The sequence below is a fragment of the Jaculus jaculus genome, chromosome 12, assembly GCF_020740685.1.
Source record: "Jaculus jaculus isolate mJacJac1 chromosome 12, mJacJac1.mat.Y.cur, whole genome shotgun sequence".
In the NCBI taxonomy this organism is placed as follows: Eukaryota; Metazoa; Chordata; class Mammalia; order Rodentia; family Dipodidae; genus Jaculus; species Jaculus jaculus.
The window spans coordinates 72191774-72208451 of NC_059113.1; positions in this window are offsets into that span (position 1 = coordinate 72191774).

The window sequence follows — 16678 nt, forward strand, 5'->3', positions numbered from 1 at the left end:
TGTATTGTTGGGGGCTGGCTTATGGACTTTATAGCCAGTTTCCTCTTGCCAGTGTTTGGCACACCCTCCTGTTGCTGTGGTCCACCTTCTGTTGGCCAGGGGGTCATGTCCACCCTCTGCTCATGCCATTGTTTCCCCCTGCCATCGTGGAGCTTCCCCTCGAGCCTGTAAGCCAAAATAAATCTCTTTTTCCCAGAAGCTGCTCTTGGTTGGGTGATTTCTAACAGCAATGCAAACTGGACTACAACAAGGCCCCTGTGAATCAGGTATTCTCTCTAAGCACCTGATGAAAGTTTGACTCTTTAGTATGTCTTTCAGGATATAGGATTTTATGTTACCATTTCCATTTGGATCCAGTTTTTGGTCCCCCTCTTACCCTCCCCTCCCACCCCGCCATCCCTATTGTCCAGCCCCCGAGATGTTTATAAGGTATGTTAGCATCATGGGCAGATTCAGGTTAGGAGTCACAGATGAGCGAGAACATGTGACAATTATCTTTCTGTGAGTGGCTAAGTTCATTGAGAATATCTGTTCCAAGTATGACCATTTTTCTTCAAATTTGCTTGTGTATTTTTTCCTTACTGTTACATAGAATTCCATGTTGTAGATCTACCACACCTTATTTACCCATTCATATAATGATGGATACCTGGGTTGGTTCTAGTTCTTAGCTCTTATGTATTGAGTAGCTATAGACATGGTTAAGCATATATCTCTGAGCTGAGGTGTAGAGCTTTTAGGTTAAATGCCCAGTAAGGGAATAACTGATTCTGTTGGTACCTCTATCGCTATCCTTTTCAGGAGTCTTCCTATTTTTTTTCCATAGTGGTTGCACCAGCTTGCATTCCCACCAAGAGTGAATGAGGGTTCCTATTTCTCCACAACCTCACCAGCACTTGTTGTCATTAGATTTTTTTTTTTTAATGTTTGCTATCCTTACTGGGGTAACATAGAATCTCATAGTTGTTTTAATTTGCATTTCTCTGATGATTAGGGATGTTGAACATTTTCTTAAGTGTGTGTTTCCCATTTGTATTTCTTCCTCTGAGAATTCCCTGTGTAGTTCTCTGCCCCATTTTGTGAGTGAGTTAATTAACTTTTTATTGTTTAGCTTCTTGAGTTCTTTGTAGATTCTAGAAATTAGGCCTCTGTCCAATGTGTATTCAGCAAAGATTTTCTCCCATTCTGTGGGCAATCTATTGGCTCTGCTTATTGTTTGTCTGTGAAAAAGCTTTTCAGCTTCCTGAGATCGTAATGGTTTAGTGACTGTTTAATTATCTGAGCTACCTGGGTTGGAGTTTTGTGCAGGAAGTCTTTTCCCAGTCCTGTATCATGGAAAGTTCCTTCTGTTTTTTTTCTAACAGTAGTAGAAGAGTTTCCAGTCTTATATTGAGGTTGTTGATCCATCTGGACTACAGTTTTGTACATGGTGAAATGTGTGGATCAAGTTTCTTTTTTGTGCATATGGTTATCCAGTTTGTCCAGCACCATTTGTTGAAGATGCTGCCTTTTTTTCCAGTCTTCTTTGTTAGGGTCTTTGTCAAATATCAAGTAGCTATAGTTACTTGATCCAAAGTCCAGGTCCTCAATTCTGTTCTATTACTCTATATTCCTGTTTTTATGCCAGTACCATGTTTTTTGTTTTTTTTTTTTAATATTTTATTTATTTATTTGAGAGCGACAGACACAGAGAGAAAGCTAGATAGAGGGAGAGAGAGAGAGAATGGGCGTGCCAGGGCTTCCAGCCTCTGCAAACGAACTCCAGACGCGTGCGCCCCCTTGTGCATCTGGCTAACGTGGGACCTGGGGAACCGAGCCTCGAACCGGGGTCCTTAGGCTTCACAGGCAAGCGCTTAACTGCTAAGCCATCTCTCCAGCCCATGTTGTTTTTATTACTATGGCTTTGTAGTATAGTTTTAGATCAGGTATGGTGATGCCTCCAGATGTGTTTCTTTGCTGAAGATATGCTTCAATATCTGAGACCTTCTGCTATTCAGTATTCAGAGATCAATTTTTCTATCTCTGTGAAGAAAGATGTTGGGATTTTTATTGGTATTGCATTAAATCTATGTATTGCTTTTGGTAAGATTGGCATTTTTACAATGTTAATTCTGCCTATCCAGGAGCATAGGAGGACTTTCCATTTTTCAATTCGTCCTCAATTTTTTTCTAGAATTTTTTTAATGTTTTCATTGTAAAGGTCTTTCACCTCCTTGGTTAATGTTATTCTGAGGTATTTTATTTATTTATTTGATGCTATTGAAAATGGGACAATGTCACTTTTCTTTGTCTGTATATTTGTATTTTGCATATAGAAAAGCTACTTACTTTTGTGCATTGATTTTGTATCTGACTACTTTACTGGAGGAGTTAATCACTTTTATGAGTTTTGAGATGGAGGTTCTCAAGTCATTTATATGTAGAATTATGCCATCTGCAAGTAGGGCTAACTTAAATTCCTCCTTTCCAATTTGTATCCCTTTTATTTCTTTCTCCTGTCTTATTTCTTGAGCTACAACTTCTAGTACTATGTTGAAGAGCAGAGGTAAGAGTGGACACCCCTGTCTTATTCCTGATTTCAATGGGAATTTCTTCAGTCTCTCCCCATTAAGTATTATTTGGGCTTTAGGATATTCATATAAAGCCTTTATTATGTTGAGATATAGACTGCTCATGCCTATTTTCTCCAATGTTTTGATCATGAAGTGATATTGTATTTCATTAAAGGCCTTTCTCCCTCTATCAAGATGATCATGTGGTTTTTGTGTTTAAGTTTATTTATGTGATGTATTACAGATTTCCATATGTTGAACCATCCCTGTGTTTCTGGAATGCAGCCTACTTAGTCAAGATGGATAATGATTCTCTTGTGCTATTGAATTTGGTTTGCAAGGGTTTTGTTCAGGATCTTGGCATCTAAGTTCATCAGAAAAATAGGCCCGTAGCTTTCTTTTCTTGTGGCATCTCTGCCTGGTTTTGGTATTAGCGAGATACTAGCATCATAAAAGTAGTTGGGGACATTTCCCTGTTATCCAGTTGTGTGGTATAATTTGAGAAAATTGGCTTCAGTTCTTTCATGGAGGTTTGATAGAATTCAGTTGAGAATCCATCTGGTTCTGGACTCTTCTTCTTAGGAAAGATTTGATTACCCTGTCAATCTTGGTGTTTGTGATAGGTTTGTTTAGGAGACTAATCTGCTCTTAGTTTAGCTTTGGTAGATGGTATGTGTACAGGAATTTATCCGTTTCATCCATATTATCCAATTTTGTGGAGTAGATGTTTTTGATGTAAGTCCTGATGATTCTCCCAATTTCACTTATGTCTGTTGTGATATCTCCTTTTTCATTTCTAATTTTGTTAATATGAAGTTCTTTTTTAGTTGTTTGATCAAATTGGCCAGGCGTTGACAATCTTGTTTATTTTTTTAAAGAACCAGCTCTTTGTTTCATAAATTTTTATTTCCAATTCATTAATTTCTGTTCTTATCTTACTTAGTTCTTTCTGTGTGGAGCTTTTTGGGTTGGATACTTCTTGTTTTTACAATGCCTTTAGGTGGATGGTTAGGGTATTTATTTGGGTTCTCCCTGTATTTGTTACAAAGGCATTTAATGCTATGAATTTTCCCCCAAAGACCGCCTTCATTGTCTCATAAGATTTGTTATATTGTGTTTTCATTTTCATTCTTTTCTATTAATTTTGAAATTTTATTTTTTTATTTAATCCACAACTCACTTATTGTTTAAGAGTGTGTTGTTCAGTATGCAGGAGTTGGTTGGGTTCCTATTGCATCTTTTGTTGATGATTTCTAACAATACAGCATTGTGATCTGATATCCAGCAGGCTTATGTCAAGCCTCCTAAATATATGGAGGCAGGCTTTATGATTCAGTATATGTTCTACTTTAGAGAACGTTCAATGGGACATTGAGAAGAATGTGCAATCTTTGTATTTGGGGTCTACCTGTAGAAGTAGATCTGTAGATGTCTATTATGTCTAATTGACCTACAGTGTTGTTGATCTCTCTTACTTTCCTATTAATTTTATGTTTGGATGATCTATCTATTGATGATATTGGAGTATTGAAGTCCCCAACTCTGATGGTGTTTGTGGATATTTCTGTTTTATTGCCAAGTAGGTTTTTTTTTAAATATATTGTGGTTAATAAAGATTAATGATTGTGATATTCTCTTATTGGATCATTCCCTTGATAAGTAAGAAGTGACCTTCTTTCTTTGTCTTTTTTGATTAGTTTTGGTTTGAAGTCTATTTTATCCAATGTAAGTATAGCTATACCCACTTGCTTCTTATTTCTGTTTGCTTGGAATGTCTTTCCATCCTTTCACACTGAGGAGGTTTCTGTCTTTGGTGGTGAAGTAGGTTTCTTGAAGACAGCAGATTGAAGGGTCTAATTTTCTGATCCTCCCTATTAGATTATGTCTTTTGATAGGTGAGTTAGGGTCATTAATATTTAGGGTAATAACTGTGAGGTTTGATTTAATATCTTCCATGTTGTGGTGGTTTATGTGGTTGGGTGTTTTGTTGTCCTTTGTAGTTTTTGTACCTTCCTGAGGTTGGTTATTTGAATCTTCAGTGTGAAACATTCTCTGAAATACTCTCTGTAGGTTTGGCTTTATGTTCATATAGTTTTAAAGCTGAGTTTTGTCATGGAAAGTTTTTCTTTCACCATCTATTATGAGGGATACTTTTTCTGAGTAGACTAGTTTGGGTTGGAGGCCATAAGTTCCTAGAGTCTGCAGTGTTCCATTCCCAGCCACCTGGTTTTTAGAATTTCCATTCAGAAGTCTGAAGTAATTCTCATGGGGTTTTCTTCATATGTAAAATGTGGTCTGACCCCAGCTGTATTTAGGACATTTTCTTTGTGATTGATGTTTAGAGTCTTAATGATAATATAGCTTGGAGAGTTTATGCTTTGTTCCATTCTGTTTGGAGTTGTGGTATGTTCTTGTAACTTGATAGGACTTTCTTTTGATAGAGTGGGAAATTTTTCTTTGATAATTTTGTTCAATAATTTTTCCATGGTCTTGGTCTGAATTTCTTCCTTTTCTGGTATTCCCATGATCTGAGTGTTGGGATGTTTAAGGGTATCCCACAATTCCCTCCTGTTCTGCTCACATCAAGTTTTAAACTTGTTGAAACTTTTGGATTCATGAACTGTTTCTTCTTTTTGGTCTTCCAGTTCTGAGTTTCTATCCTCCATATGGCTGACTCTATTCTTGAGAGTGTCTATAGAATTTGGGGCTTGTTCAATTTGGTTCATATTTTCTACTACTTTTTTCTGTATAGTTTCCAACCCTCTTTCAAGTTCCCTTTTAAAGCCATTTTCTGATTTCCTTAATGCTTCTTGGAGTTCATCCTTGTATTTTTTTTATGTTTTCATTGAGCTTAGACAACAGGCTTTTGAGTACCTCTTCTTTTTCTCTCCCTTAGATCATTTAACTGTCTAAAATGATATTAAAGACATATGTTCTACTTTTGCTTAATGTGAAAGCTATGTGTCCTTGCCTCTTGACTAAGCCTAAATTGGGATCAAATTTGTTCCATTCTCACAGATTTAATTTTCACCTGAAATGAGATGATCATTTTCTTATTCAAGACACTTGCTAAGCAAAACAAACAAAGCTTCCACACCTGCATAAGATATGGGAGGTGAGATAAAGAGCTCCTTATTCTCCTATCAGTGGCAGGGTACAATTTAACCACAGAAAAGCACAAACTCTGTCAGGTAAGACCAGCAAATCTCATCTATGAAGTTAGCCTGTTTATTCAATGCACAAATTTCCTCCATGTGACAGTCAAATTTTCAATAAGAATATCCAGCTAAGGTGTGCTGTAATGAAGAAAACACACTTTATGTTATCCTTCACCTAATATTTTGGAAGCTTGCTTGAATATCTTTTTAGATTTCATTAAGGGAATTGTAATCTATTATGTTACATGTTGTGTTAAGCACACAATTATATCTTCCATTCATTGTCAATTTATCTGCTAGAGGATGTCACTTACATATTGCTCACATCTGCCCCCACCACCAATATCAGACAGCAAAATATTACCATGAAAGGTTAATAAAACTTGCTTTAGAATCTCATTTTCTTTTCTTTTTTTCCTTTCCTTTAGTTTCCTTCCTTCCTTTTCTTTCTTATTGTGTGTTATGCATATGTATATGTGTACATTCAAACATGTGTGTGCAGGCTCAGTTGTAGAGGCCTAAAGGTGACACTGGGTGTCTTCCTTAGTCATTGTCCACCTTTATATTGAGAAAGTATCTCTTAAAGAACCTTTACCTCACTGATCAGGCTAGGTTAGGTACCCAGAAATCCCTAGGTTTCTCCTCTTTTTGCATCCCAGTGCTGGGATTTCAGGTATGGACCCCTATACCTGCCATTTACATGGGTGCTGGGGATTGCACTCAGGTATCATATCAGCATAGCGAGCACTTTACCCACTGTGCTATCTCATATCCCACTTGCTTCAGCATTAGATTAAGCCATCATAACTTTAGATGACATTTCAGAGTTTCTGTACTCAGAGGCAAGTTAACCAGTCAATTCTGTGAACTGATGTAAATGCTTGTGAAAGTCTTGCATTCCATCAAACTTGTGTGAACACTTGTTTGCCAGGAAGCATCCAATAAGCTCCTGACTCCACCATGTGAAGCCTTCACTATGGACCAAAATCAGCCTGTTTCATGTTTGTGGAATCACAGAGCTCTTTAGTGTTGGGGAAAATCTAATGGATGCTGCATGGTGGCTGTTCACAGTCTCTAGATTCTTTTCATGTGTCCTCAGGATTTTAGACACTGTTACACTAAAAGTATAATATCTGAGATAGTCTTTATCATGAAGTGTGAGGACCAGAAGAGCCAGTGGCATGAGTTACTAAGTTCATAAGGCAGCTATCTCAACTTTAGGGAGCCAGGCAAGGACATAAGTGCTCCTCCCTCTCTGCCATTTGATCTATCTGTGTATAAGAAGAATGAGACAACCCCCACACCTGCCTTGCCCAGCATACAATGCACACGTAGGAGGGAGATGGACTTTAGCAGCCTATCTCCTCAACTGTCAAGCAAATCTAGAAACACCTAACAGAAAGTTCACATTTCAGGGAAGTTCATAAATACCTTGACAGATTCTGAACACTTGTAACATGACTGCCCCACTGTTACATAAAGAAGGCATAGAAGGAGGTGTTATAATTAACACATCAACCATATTATTAATCTCTGTAATCAATAACTTAGCTACCATAGTCACCACAGTTGTGAACCTATTTGAAATAAAAGTTATATTTTATCGTTTAATTTTGGTGTGAAGACTTTAAAAAATCTAACATACCATGCCTATTCATTGCTTGTTGTACCTGTTGTTGTCTTATCTTTCTAATGTTTTCAAAATCATTTCTTAAAAATATAAAATTTAGGGTATGCATAGGGATTGTGGTAATTTGAATGTATGGCCCCATAGACTCAGTAATTTTTAATTAACTGTTAATTTTGACAACTGACAGAGTAAACACAAAAATCTAACAAATACTGTGTCCCTTTATATATAAGTCTAAGATAAACATTATTTTTTTATCTGATCTACATTAAGAGGTTCTCAAATTAAGAAACAAATTAAATGCTCACAAGTATTAACTACAATGCATAGATGTATCAAAGAAACAAAAACCACATAATTATATGTAAGTAAGTCTGAGGTTAGTGTAATTTCTTTTGCTTTTAGTAGTTTCATTCTAACAGATTAAGTAAGTTACTTTTAGATGAAAACATCCTCCAGCAGCAGTAAAAAGGCTATCATTAGTATTTTGAATCAAAATGTTTCAACCTATTTTGCAAACAGTGAAACACCTTTCATACTATTTCTAAATCAGATATCTGTAAAAACTTCAAGTACCTCTCTTAGCAGAAGACACTAACGTACTCTATCTACCTGGATTCAACTGTTAATGCTGAAGTTTTCTTGCCATGTTCCTTCAGAGTCATCAAAGCCTGCTTATTGCTTTTTACTGCATAGATGTGACAGAGTTAGGCCTTTAAGTAATTTTATATCTCTGATAGTTTTTTGCTAACAGCAGTAGGGTGATATGTACAAACTCTTAATTACCTAAAACAAATAAAATAAATGCTTTTCAGAAGTCTATTGATATCAAGGGGTTTGAGGAGAAAACTCGTTTGAATTCATTTTTTAATCTAATGAATGCCCAAATTTATTAAGTTCTACCTGGAATTCACTATGTAGTCTCAGGCTGGCCCCAAACTCACAGCAATTTTCCTATCTCTGCCTCCTGAGTGCTGGGATTAAAGGCATTCACCACCATGCTGGTCAAGTTCTGCAAAAAATTTGATATTTACAACATTTAGCTTAAATTTTATTCCTGAGCCCTGCCTCATAGAATAATATATGCATTAGTGGTCCAGTTGGCATAAATTATATGGCATCTATAATTAATACAAATGAAATGCAATATATAATCAACATTATATAACAAAACTGCCAAGTGCTTTAAATGATACCAAAAGAATTAAGCTACTTAGATTACTATAGAATAGGTGTCACAAAGCAAAGTCATTATTTTTTGTTTTCTCATACTCTATTAGTTACTTTTCCTTTCACATTGACCAAACTACCTGACAGAAACAACTTAAGAGAAGAAAGTTCTCTTTTTACTTATGGTTTTGGAAAGTACAGTTTATCATGGCTAGGAAGACAGTGGCCTATGTGTGAGACAGATGCTGTTCACCAGGAAGCTGAAGAAGTGAGCCAGGGAGTATTTCCCTCAAGGGCCACTCAGAATGGCAGACTTCTGCCAGTCACACCCAATTTCTTCACACCTCCACAACCTTCCAAGTAGTGATTTACATAAGCTAGAGAACAAGTGCTCAAAAAATGAGTGGGTAAGGACATTCTAGAGTCAAACTGCAACAAATCTCTTAAATGCATTTCAAAAAAAAAATTAAGTTGCCAAATACAGTTTTCATTAGAGAAACCACATATACTTGAAACTAAGAGGGTTTAGACTATAAAACAGGTTAAATATATTCTTAACATCAAAGACCTTTAAGTAATTAGGGAAGAAAATTTTAAAATACTGAATACCTCTATATTATTAATTATTTTATATATGAGACTTGCTTATTTTTTATTAAACCTCCTATCTCAGCAGACCTGTGCTACAGGGGCTGCATCAGTGGGGGCAGATCCAAGTCCAGACCTGCCAGGTGTGAGAATGCAGTTTGAGCTCTGGATATGTTTGCTTGCTGTTGTCTGTTTTTCTCTCTGTGCTATGCTGATGTATGATGGAGTGATTCTGCTTCTCTGTCATTTGCAGAACTTACTCTGGATGCTGTAAACCTGAAATAAACCCCTTCCTCCCTGTGTTCCTCTGTCTAGTTAGATATTAGTCCCAGCAACAAGGAGCTGACTGAATCAGGGATGCATTCCTGCCATGCTGGATCTCGGTATGCTGAGGCAGGAGTATTGGGAATGTCAATAAAATTTTAATGTTCTATGTGCTCTGATTATTCACCTATATATTTATGTTTATATATCTGAAAATATATTTAGTTTACTTTGGTAGGTATCTTTTAGTAGGTGTCCTGTAACATTAACCATTTGACTCCATTACAATAAAAATATTTCAAATTGCATTCACTCAGCTTTCAATAGAAAATCCTTCTCACCTAGTTCATGGGGAAATATGAAACACATTAAAGCTAACACTAAAAGAGATAATAGTCCATTCAGATAAAACATAGTAAGTTAATATCGTGATTTATTCATCATGCAACAAAAATGTATGAGAACTAAATCTATGACAGGCACTACCTTAATCAATGTAAAGTAATTAGGATAAAAGAATGAGCAATTAGTTGAGGTTAGGAGACAACTAGGAGAATCAGCACGATAAGCAAACATAGATGTGACAAATTCATTAATATCACCAAATTCATTAATATCTGCATCCATAAGTATTAGCTAGAAGATGTGAGACACTATGCAGAAATAAAAAAAAATCAAGAAAAGATCTGAAATGAAACATTACACAATGGAAAGAAAAGAAGATTAACTTCAGTATGCAAATTTTTTTTCAAAGGAATAATATTTAACCTGTGACCTGAAAAGAAGAAAAATCCAAATCAAGGCATGAAAAAAATATTTTGCAGATAACAAGAGAGACACAAATAAAGCCTCATGGATGATATTCTTGGTATATTTGAAGAATTCAGATTTCAGTGTCATGTGAGTACACCATCCAAGCTATATTGGAGGAGATAATAAAATTACTATGAAAAAATATCATCTGTAATTTATAACAAATGGCATGTTTGTACAAGTTTCATAAATGCATTTCAAATGAGAGACTCTGCTAAGAAAAGACTAAGAATTAGCACTGTGCCTTATTGAAATGGAAGTGCTATTTTTATTAATTAAATAAATTTTGAACTTTTTTTCTGTGAGCATCTAAGGAATTTCTAAGGAAATTCTAAGGAATTTCAGAAGCAAAGTTTTTCATTAATGAGTTTTATCTTCATGATTTTTTTTTATTTGGAGGAGGAAATTAATTTTGTGTATGTGTGCTTTTATGTTGCCAATTACTTCATCTCCCAAAGTTCTTTATAAAGACTCTTCAAATATAAGCCTTGGGAAATATGCATAAAATAAATTCATTTCTATTTTTATCCTATTACTGGAGTCTTTTCTATTGGAAGAAAAATCCTTAATATTGGTCTCATTTTGCATGCAGTTTGAAGATACATTTTATTGCCTGCAGAAATACATCCATTTATTTTTAACTTTGATCAGAGCACAAAACCTAATAACATGCTTACATATTTTTTCTTTAGATGATAAAATATTTCAGCTTAACCAAAGAATAATCTAATTTGGATTTTATAATTTTTGAATTAAAATATGTTGGGGCTGGAGAGATGGTTTAGCGGTTAAGCGCTTGCCTGTGAAGCCTGAGGACCCCGGTTCGAGGCTCGATTCCCCAGGACCCATGTCAGCCAGATGCACAAGGGGGCGCACGTGTCTGGAGTTTGTTTGCAGTGGCTGGATGCCCTGGCGTGCCCATTCTCAATCTCACTCTCTCTATCTGCCTCTTTCTCTCTCTGTCACTCTCATATAAATAAATAAAAATGAACAACAAAAAAACTTGAAAATATGTTGGAAATCCTTTCATCACAATAAGCACACATGTTACTGATACATGTGTTAGCACTTGGAAACAAAAATTGCTTATCATATCAAAAGTTGTTGCTTAGAAAAGAAAGTGGTTAAAATTTAATAATGATGACACTTAAATATATTCAATAAAAGAATCATAACACCAAAAATAAGTATTTATTAAATTGGATAGTTCACTCCTTGATAGCAATCTAATTTTCTACATCTTAATGACCTGTTATGTTATGATGATATATTGTAGATGTAACTAAAGTTCTGAAGTCAAGTTCATCTCTATGGTCTGTATATAATCTGACCCTCTGAAATTCATGTAGATGTTTAATCCCCATGATGAAATAGTAAGATATGGAACCAGGAAGAACCTGCAATAGTGGCAAATGCTCTGCCCTCAGGAATGGACTGTTATTATATGTTATTGATAAATGAGTTTGTTAGTCATAACTCAAAGTCTAAATGACTCAAGCAAACAACCTGATGTGAGGCTCACACAAGTGCAACAGCAGCACACAGCCATGGTGAGTGACCAACTGTCTTTGGATTGGCTAACAGATCCACTAAGTGGACAGGAATCCATATGTGGAACTGGGAAACAAGTCAGGATCATATCCAGATAATGATTCTACTTTCCAGTCAAGCTTCCACTAATCTTAGACTATGAAAGTGTCTAAACCCTTGTAATTCTCTGACTTCACTCTCCCTTGGAGAATCTCCTTCTCTTTTTCAGATAGGAACTAGACTTGAAGAGATAAATGACCTTGTACACACCACCCTGGCCCCAGCTGAAACCACAGAAGAATTGGGGAAATGATAAAGAATGCTGCACTCTCAGTTAAGCTGATATCAGCACAAAGGTGATGAAGAAAGATACTGCGAACACTGAGCATCTACAAAACCAGAAAACTAGATGCTCCTAAGTGGCCAGCACTGAAGTAGACTTAAAATGCTCCAAGCATGGCTCAGGGAAATTTGTGGAAAAGTGGGTGGAAAGATTGTTGGAGCCACAAGTTGGGACATTTTGCACAGAGATATTGCCTGTCTCCCAAAACTTACTGCTGCCCTCATAATGCATGACACAAAATCCCCATGGAGTTGCCCTGTACCCCTATGAGTAAGGCCACTTCCTAAAATGGGAAGGGAGGAGGGAAAAGATGGTACCAACATGTGATATTTACATACAAAATGTCCATAACTAATAAAACAAATAAATTAACTTAAAAAGATTATGTCTGCTAAAACAATGTTTCTAAAGATAGATTTGCACATAGTTCCTGTACTTTTCTATTATTTTCATTTATTTATTTGCAAGCAGACAGAGAGAGAGAGAGAGAGAATTGGTGTGCCAGGGAATCCATCCAGGCCCTGTAAATGCATGTGCCACTTTGTACTGGAAATCAAACCAGAGTCATTAGGCTTTGCAGGCAACTCTTAACCACTAAACCATCTGTCTAGCCCACTGCTTGTCTTTTATTACAGCATGCCTTGTGTTACCTGAAGACTGTCAGAAAGAAGGCCATAACCAAAAGCATCCAGTTGACCTTGGACCCTAATCATGAGCCTTATAAAGCTGTATTTCATACTTACTAGTTATGTGCTATTGTGCAATTAACCACAGACAATGGACTACTAAGTTCAACCTTGAATTACTCAAAGGTACTTAGCCTAATGTCTTTATCTTTATCTTGAAGAGGAAAAATGTTTTTCATTTAGTTATTACATTATTGGACAAAACTTTAGACAATCTAGAAATTAACTTGGATCCACTTGGCATCTTTAGTATTTTTAGTGGACTAACTTAATTTTTATTGTTTTTAAAGTGTATTTACTTTTTTTGGAGAGAAAGAAAGAGAGAGAGAGAGAGACAAACAGATAGAGAAAGAGAATGGGTTCACCAGGGCCTCAAGCCATTGTAAATCAATTCCAGATGTCTAGGCCACCTTATGCATCTGGCTTTTGTGGGTACAGAGGAATTGAACCTGGATTATTAGGCTTTGTATGCAGACACCATAAATGCTAAGCCATCTCTCCAGCCCTAATTTTTATTGTTTTTTTTTAATTTTTTTTGTTCATTTTTATTTATTTATTTGAGAGTGACACAGAGAGAAAGAGGCAGATAGATAAAGAGAGAGAGAGAGAATGGGCACGCCAGGGCTTCCATCCACTACAAACGAACTCCAGATGCATGCGCCTCCTTGTGCATCTGGCTAACATGGGTCCTGGAGAACTGAGCCTGGAACCGGGATCCTTTGGCTTCACAGGCAATCGCTTAAATGCTAAGCTATCTCTCCATCCCTTTATTGGTTTTTAATTCCACATTCTACTTGATAACAAATGTGAACTATCATACGTCAGATACTTCAAGGAATAGTTCTGGCCATCACAAAGCCAACATAAGTATATTACATATTACTTAACCAGGCATTGTGGCTCATTCCAGTAATTTCAGCACATGGGAATCTGAGGCAAAATAGTTGTCTTGAATTCCAGGACATCTTGAGCTATAGTGGGTTCCAGCCCATTAGGCAACATCACAAATACTTTGTATAGGTACATGTGCACGCATACACACACACACACACACACACACACACACACACACACACACACATTTTGAAAAAGAAAACTGAATGAACAGCATAAAAATGGAAGTAATAAGATGTTGCATAAATGATTTCAAAATAAATTATATGAATGAATAAAATGTGCTGCTTTGAGCTGGAGACATGGTTTAGTGGTTAAAGTGCTTGCCTGTGAAGCCTAAGGACTCATGATGGCCTCTCCAGGTCCCACATAAGCCAGATGCACAGGGATGCAAGTTCACAATGTCACACATGTGCACAAGGAGGTGCACACATCAGGAGTTTGATTGCAGTGGCTGGAGGCTCTGGTGTGCTAATTCTCTCTCTCTCCCTCATGAGGGGCATAAAAAAATTACCACTTTGCCTAGATTGTTTTTAATTATAACTTTTATAGATAAAGAATAGGTTAAAGTCCCCTTGAGATAAACAGTATATTTTTGACCTGAGGAATCCACTAAGTGAGGGAAAATTTACTCTAATAATTAGGTAAAGAAATTTAGAAGTATCTCATAGAAACATACTATTGTTATCTACAGTGTTGTAAGATCTAAAATGCTCCACAACACATAACAAATAACTTCACTTAGCTTATCCTAAAACATTTAACTGTGCACATTATTCAGTATTCTAGAAGTCACTGAATAAACATAGCTGTACTACCCTTAAGATTTGGCAAGTTATTAATTTTGGTTATATTCATTCCAAACTTATTTCTGTATCAATTGTTAATAGCAATTAATGTAGAAAATATTGTATTCCTCACAAAGATAATTTTTTGGAATACTGTAAAAGAGAAGTTTTACAAACTAAGCAGAACCTGTGCAATGTTTTAAAGCATCTTCAGTTGAAAGCAACTGATTACACTTCATATAATTGAAAGGGCTTTTGTTATTACTCGCAACACTATACTTGTGTGAGAAATTCACCAAGGTAACTTCCATAAAAATAAATGAACATTTTCTTTTTGACTTCATTTTTGAAATTAGGCATGCTGGGAATGGATTTCACTTTAAATTGCACTAAAACATCAAAGACTTCAAGCTCTGTATACAGAGTACCTGACACAGACAACCATGAACAGCTAGTCTAATGTAAAGTACTAATAAATCAGTTGGAAAATGTAATAGCAAAGCCACTCTTCTTTTCTGTATTTATTTTAATTTGGATAATTAGAGGACTAGGATGATTTAACAATTGTTCATAATGTGTGAAATGTGATTTATTTGATGTTTCAGCATGAATGGATACATTGTATGCCTGCCACCTGTAGGAAATGTCTTAGAACAGAAAACATAGGTTAATAAAATGATAAAAGCATCCAAATAACTGGGACAAGAATATTTCTGCATAATGGATGATATTTCTAAAAAAGACCAACAATTTACTGAATACTAACTTAAAATACATTAAAAGTCTATTTGTGGTGGTATTCACTTGAAATCCCAGCACTTAAGAAGCTGAGGCAGGAGAATCTCAAGTTTGAGGACCTTCTGGGTACATAGGTAGATTCTCTTTGAAAATATCAAACAACAATGGTGCATCCTATCTTATTTCTGATTTTTTATGTACAACCTAGAGGATGCCGATAGCACTTCTCCCCAACCATTTCATCCCCCCCCCAACATCCTTTCCCAACACAGCAACACCAGTAATGGCATTATTAACTCCAGCCTATAGAGGAAATCTCAGTGCATTTATTGAGTCCCTGTGCAGTGGGAGGCAATGGGCCTGTGACGGCTTATAGAGAATGCAGTGGTGATTTGCATGAAAGTGCAGGCCAATTACAGTGTCTCACTTACTGTTTATAATATATGCCTCCTCTTTCCATGTAAAGATATGTATCCTGTGTTTATCATGAACACCAAAATACCATGTTCATTCTGTTACAGAAGATTTTATATTTAAGAGTAACTTGTGGTATGTTGGACATTGAGAAGGTTAGGGGAAGCTGAAATATAGAGTTAATGAAATGCAATATTTAAGAAAAATAGGAGCATAAACCACACTTTTATTTTATGTGCACATGGGTTCTATCAGAGAAACAAGTCATGACATTTGAGCTATGGTTGTATAAAACCACTTTTAACAATGTTCCTAGTGTGGTGGTTAATCTGGGTTTTCAACATGACAGCTTTTAGAATCACCACAGAAACATATCAAATCATTACTATGAATTATTGAAGCCATAGAAGATAGAAAGAAAAATACATATTATGTGATTACATTGTATGAATTTCTAGTCTATTTCAACTTATTCACTGTACAGAGACAATGTGTGGCTGCATGTAGCTAGTCTGAAGTATAAAGTTTGTGTTACCACCCAATATATATGCATGGCTCTATGTAGCGAGTTTGGAGTGTGTTCGCACCAAGTATATATGCTAAAATACTAAACCCTACCATTATCATGCTAGTCCAACTTCCGGCTGTGCAACTTCCCTCTCCACTACTATGAGAAACACATTTCTGTTGTGCCAGTATACACTGTTACTTTGTTACGTTTTTGAATAAGGCAGGGTATAACTACAATGGGCAATGAGAGAACTCTGGCAGTGATGCAAAAGGCTGCTGGTGCTTATGGGTGGGTGGGTATTTGCTCAAATCAATAAAACTGAAAATGTCTTTTTTTAAAATTTTTATTAACATTTTCCATGATTATAAAAAAAAAATCCCATGGTAATTCCCTCCCTCCCCCCACCACACTTTCCCCATTGAAATTCCATTCTCCATCATATTACCTCCCCATCTCAATCATTGTACTTACATATATACAATATCAACCTATTAAGTACCCTCCTCCCTTCCTTTCTTTTCCCTTTATATCTCCATTTTAACTTACTGGCCTCTGCTACTAAGGATTTTCCTTCTCACACAGAAGCCAAATCATCTGTA